This window comes from Neodiprion pinetum, chromosome 3 (assembly GCF_021155775.2).
Source record: "Neodiprion pinetum isolate iyNeoPine1 chromosome 3, iyNeoPine1.2, whole genome shotgun sequence".
Classification (NCBI taxonomy): Eukaryota; Metazoa; Arthropoda; class Insecta; order Hymenoptera; family Diprionidae; genus Neodiprion; species Neodiprion pinetum.
Genome location: NC_060234.1, coordinates 32,118,433 through 32,124,756, shown reverse-complemented (window position 1 = coordinate 32,124,756; position 6,324 = coordinate 32,118,433).

The following is a 6,324-nucleotide window of genomic DNA, read 5'->3' as shown; positions in this document are numbered from 1 at the left end:
AATGTTTCGACATTGGGTGAAAAATTTCACGATAGGACACACGTTCGTCAGTTACGAGATTGACGAAAGATCCATTGATCACTATGGAAGCCGAATTCTCGTGCAGCTGCCATGTTTCGGACAATTCAAACTATTTTAAAGGTTTTGGAAGTTGGTTACAAACTCTTCCTTTTGCTAACTGTGGAACGAACAATTCTGCAATACTTGTCGGTCCCAATAAAGTCTCCCCAATAAATCTCAAAATGGTAAGTTCTTTCTTTCCAGAGTCAATGAATATGAAACCAATTCGCTGTACTTTTCACCGATTCGTTAAAATTCTGGTTAACTTGTCGTTAAATGTCGAAAGCAATTAATTTAGTACCATAAGTTTACCCATACGATTAGGGTGCTGCAGAATTAAGTGTTCTTCTCTGAGTTTTTCCAACTTAGCAACTAAACGCTTAATTCTCAGACAAAAATGTCAGGATCACACTACATAGGCACGATGTCACATGTTGTCTCGCGCAAGCGCGATTTAAATCTAAAACGGCCATTTTTCCGACGAATTTAAACCAATCAGATTTCAGGAAACATTTGATCACAGAGTGATCACAAATTTAAACAATGCATTTATTTCTTTACGGTAATAATCAAGCTTACTTGCAATTTTTATGCAGTAGACGCATTTTCACACTTGTGATCGGATTGAGGAATTATGGTACTCCGACAGAGAAACCCGAAACATAGAAGCTTTCCTTACGTTCATGCCTCAGAGACGCGCGTTCGCTCCAGAATTAAATTCCTCAGAACCAGCGTTCGACGTATAACTAACTATAAGTTATTCTCATTGGTGTTGTGGCTGGATTTGAGTGAATCTTCATATGATTCGAATAACCAAGAGATTTTCGTCAGCGCCCTCGTGAGGTCACCGAAGTATATTTATCTGTTAAAGAGGCGGAGGGCCGAGGCCTACCCCACCGCAGTCCGGAATAACTGGGTTAAGGCGAAATCATATTGTCTGAAGACAGCAGTGATGGAAATGACCTGTGCAGTCTTAACAGCTCCCGTGGCAGATATAACTGCACTAAGATCCGTACTGCATATAATCACTCCACTAATTATTTACCACTCAAGATACGGTAACGAGGCATCTCGTAGCCTGCAACTACCCGGCTGACCTATTTTCGCCACACAACAACGATCTTGGGAAAACTGAAGAGCATCGCATACCGACGGTGTATTATGTACAAGAGAATCTCTTGTTTGGACATCAAGTCAGGGTATACCGGGCGATGGAAACTATCATCTTTTATCAGACACTTCAATTTTATCCTATTCTTAGTTCCATTGCACACATTGTTCATAGTATGTTGACGGAAGATTTGAAATCGTCGACGGCGAAATAAGAGGGGCTTCCCTTGGGAATTTTTGCGCTCTAATTTGACAGTCCTAAGAAATAGATTGTTTACAGTTGAGTGGCAAGACACTACAACAGTAGAAAGTTGGTTCCCGTGTTTATGCGACTAAGAAGAATCCTTGACGAACGCTTTCGGGAATCATGGAATCGTTTTAAGCTATCGCATGAGATTTCTGTAATTGGATTTTGATGAGCTGATAATACAGATCAAAACTCCCTGCCTTTGCGATGTAAGATCCCCAAATCTTGATACTTTATCCATTCGGAACGTTCAAAGTTATACTAATTATTCAGTCAACGACTACAAATATTTACAGTATAATTTTTGTAGGAAGAAATTGTATATTTGATTTCAGATCATAATATTGATATTCAAATCGCAGTATGATACATCGGCGAATCATAATCTCTTCATCGTAAAAAATCACGACTTCTGTTAGTACATACAAAGTCGAATAGGTTCACTTCAAATTCAACGTTTTCATCGAAAATTTTGAGGTTTATTTAATAATTTGAAAATCAGAGATAAATCAGTGAAATTTCACGCCTCAAATTCAGTCCACAGCAAGACTAATAATAACAGCTACTACAAAGTTGAGTCTCACGGTATCAGGGAAAAACAAGGTCTTGTTTTGATCACCTATATCAATTTGGCGGTGTGGAAGTTTTTATTTTATTGCTATAATTACGGATTTGTAAACGATTTTATGGGAAATGCAAGCTGCAGAGTTCGTCTGCGCTCTTCAGAAAAACGGTAAATGTTTGTATAAACTTCCAGCATTTGTATTTTCACGAGCTGATATCACCGTCTGGATATTTGCATATCAATTTCCGTGCTCTTTTCCACCAATGATGCAAAATTCCTCTTTCAAGAATTCTTTCTAGCCAGCTCGCTGAGAAAACATCTTGTAAGTTACGTCTTTTCTTAAGCGAAACAATTTTTTTTCTCTTCTTGATACAAAACAATATTCCGATTTCCAAAGGATTGTTTCACAAAAATTATCCGACGATTACTCAAAAAGAAAAACGATTTCAACAGCCTGTCGAAATATTGGAATTTTACGACAACATTTCGGAAAAATGGCTTCCAGAAAATCGATAAAAAATGAAATAGCCTCTTCTTTTACAGCGACTAGCCAAGTATTACAAAGACATCCCTGATGTCGAGTCGCTGGAGATGTATGTCGGATTCAGCGGCAATCCCCATACGTCAATATAACGTGGGCCTAGCTTCTCTTATTGTTTTATGTTTACATGAAGGCACAATCCCCTCATTTAACACGTGGCAATATGATAGGAATGTGCAGAGCGTAGTAATGTATCGTGAATTTTCCGACTTCCCACTATTACGTAAGGGATCAATTTTACCTCACCGGCCTACAGCGACCAGAAGATAGAGTCTGTTCGGTATCAGATCTTATATCGATTTCAAACTTACGTGAGTGGCATTCGAATAAGCGTGCTCTATACATAAGTAAATACAGACATCTAGATTTTGTTATTTTCGGGACGATTTTCAAGCAAATTTAGGCGCCAGTCTGCCTCAGAAATTGGTCGTTACTTCGCTTTCAAGTCTGCTTCACGGTCTCAAGGTACTTTTGATTTTGATGCTTTTCTTTTCTCTTCTTTATTGAGTTACCGCTGTCCGAGCATAAATTACCGATATAAAGTGCCAACGGACGGCACTTTCCGCTCTAAATCCACGACGGAAATCAGCGGCACCGACCTAGAAATAAAATACCTGTGGTGGCCCGTTTCGTAAACGAAATTTTAATTACAACAATAAAGACGACAGGTTTGGGGATTGGATTTCACAGGACTCGCGGGTGCTCGGCTGGCCGGCTGCCAGGTCGATAAAACGTCTTTGTAGACCCGTGAGGGTAAGGACGCACGCCCACGTACCGACTGCAGTCAACGCCGCTCGCCGCTCAGTCGTTAATACAGTTTTCTGACACGCTCACGTCCGGCATAATGAATCCGTCGCGGCAGCGATAGCAAAGCGACGCCTTTGTGCACAATCACGATGAACTTTGTTTCAATTTTCGTCAACCGGCACCACCCTCAATAGCCTCAAGGCAATTACGTCATTCATAGCTATTGTGCTCAACGAACTCTCCAGTTTTCTGGCACGCTTCCCGATACCCGCGTTCAACTTGTTGCTGCACCGAAGTCGGCGGAGGTCGATGTAAACTCTGCGGGAATCTACTGTGCGTACCGTAAATACGCTTACCTGCTCTAATTACCAAACCTGCTCGACACAGCACCTTTGCACAGCATGGCACAAGGCTTGACGCGATCATGAATGCACATACTGGTTCTCTTACGAAAATCAATATTTAATATCGTATCTCTAGAAGCCCAGGAGTTACGTACTCGTCGGACTACTAATTTTTGAGACATTCGACGGTTTGAAAAAAAGGAGTGTGGCCTTACCGCGATATGGATGGCATGTACAGTTTGAAATACTTACGACTTGGTAGCATTACGTAAAAATTTTTTGTCAAAATTCTTGCCGGGCAGGTTCGGTTGAAACAACTTTCAAAAAAACTAATGGCCAAATTTAGCTGACTGATTTATGTTTTCTGCGGGATTCTTATCTGTACTTTTTCTATTAAATTTTGACTTTGAAATAGCTGTTTGCTTTTAAATTCTTAAAATATCCTTATCGACAATTATTGAATAATTTATTATGTACGCGTATATGTGTAGACAGTAATAAAGTATGCAGAATAAAATCTTCGTTCTTTCTCAATTCCAGTAAACGCTACAGATTGCGGTTACTTCGCGAGTCATATGCGCGGATTACTGCATTTAGAATTGTTCTATATGGTTATAGTCGATTTCTCAAGGCTCTCGACCACATGACTAGGTGGCAACAACGCTTAAATGGCTTTATTGGAAGAACCGCAATCCTTAATACTCGTAAAAAGAACAAGAATATAAGAGAAACTCGAAGAAGGAGACGCAGAAAAAAAAGCAGCTGTAACAGAGTAAATCCATTAGCGCAACCAACTTTCCGTTTGCGCGTTCTTTGGTTGCACAAAATATTGTGCTCAACCTTTGATTATTTCTATGTATAGCTACAGTAGATATTTCAGGATTCGTTCGTGAATGTCGCGGGCACATTAATTGGGTACGTATTCTAAACGTACACATTTTTTTCTCGATGCAACACTTTGTTTGCACCTGTATGACAAATGCGAGTATTCGTTCGACTATTTCATTTCCAGTCATCGATGACAATTCCTGCTGTAGACTTTTCATAAGCATACCGTGTGATACTTATACCCTGCCGCTTCGTATTTCGGTTAACCGAAATACCGAAACATCGATCTTTCCACAAATCCCAAAGCACCGAAATTTCAGTACGATACCGCAAAATCAAAGTCTAGATAGATACCGCAATTTCGATAAATGCCAAAAATCTAAATTTCGTTAAACTCTGGAAGATCTATATTTCCTTAGATTTGAATCTACAAATGTTGACTGAAAAAAATCTGTATTGCACTGTTACAAATGCTGAAACAAACAGAGGGTATCATCAACTGGAAATGAAACGGCTGGGATATTTAACAAACCAAATTCATGCAAAAAAAATGGGTAATTAATTATCTTCGTTGTCACAAATAACGTGGACTTTTATTACAAATATTTTGTTAAAAGTCTTATATATATTATATATTTGCTGACTTTTGCATTTTACGTCTCATAATCTTGTGTATTACAGTCTTATGTCTTGTGTAATTTAATACCGTCTGGTATGTAGGAGGATTTGAATTTGAGTTTCGACATTTGGCATTCGTATCCAGCGAATATCTATATATATATACACACACAAAATAATACAATATTAACTGTCTAGCAAATCTCAATATTCCATACTGGTTTTGCGATATTGCGAGATTCACCGAACCCACAATATTTCGGTATCTACCGATTTTACAATATTATGATATCTACCGGAATCTCGATATTTCGGTATTGACATTCCGATATATCTCGATGAAAGAGATGCCGAGAAAAGTTCGCTATACTGAAGTAAGGTACACCCCTAATGTAGCGATATGCAGACTGTATTGATTTTACATTAGCTGTTTTCCAGTCAGTTGAAGAGGTGAAGCAAAATTTAACTTCAATCGATATGTGGATAATCCATGTACAAATAAAACGAGCTACGATTCGTTGAGAATTTTTCGATCACGAAAAAATGCAGAATAGTATAATATCTATAACGTTGTCCACAATTTATCTGTTTCCGTATGAATTCTTTGGCTGTAAATACCAATTTTTTTTTTCTAGTTTTGTTTCTCTAACTTGTTTTGAACTAATTCAACTTGGTCAAACTCATTTGCGCTTCTTCGATATTTATTTCCTATTTCTTTCGCTTGTACATTGTTTCGCCTGACAAAGATGAAATGATTTGAGAAAACAAGAATGGGGGGAGAAGACTGAGACTTGATTGAGGATTTAATAGTAGAACTAATTTTAGAAGAACTGCATGATACAATGTTTCGTCAATGTCATTCAACATCAAAATACGTCAAGACAGACATCGAGTTTGTCTTTTGCATAGCAGATTATCCGAATAACTACGTGCATGTAAATAATTATATTCGAATTGAGTATCGGAATTTTTATCGGACCGCCTGGTCTTGATTAAAATAATCATTAAAGCTAAACGAAGAACCAGAGGGAACTTACAATAAAAAAATTTACCACGGTTGATTTATTGCCACGTCTGCACGTCGATGAAAGAGTATTTTTGTCAGAGATCGTCATCACAAACTGATCAACTTTACGAATAACATTGTTGATTTTATATTGAGTCCAATTATCTGGCCTTGTTGTTGAAAGGATAAATAGAAAAATTCATTACGTTGAAGCTCATGTGACAGGTTGCCTACGACCAAGGGGGGGAGGGACGACAT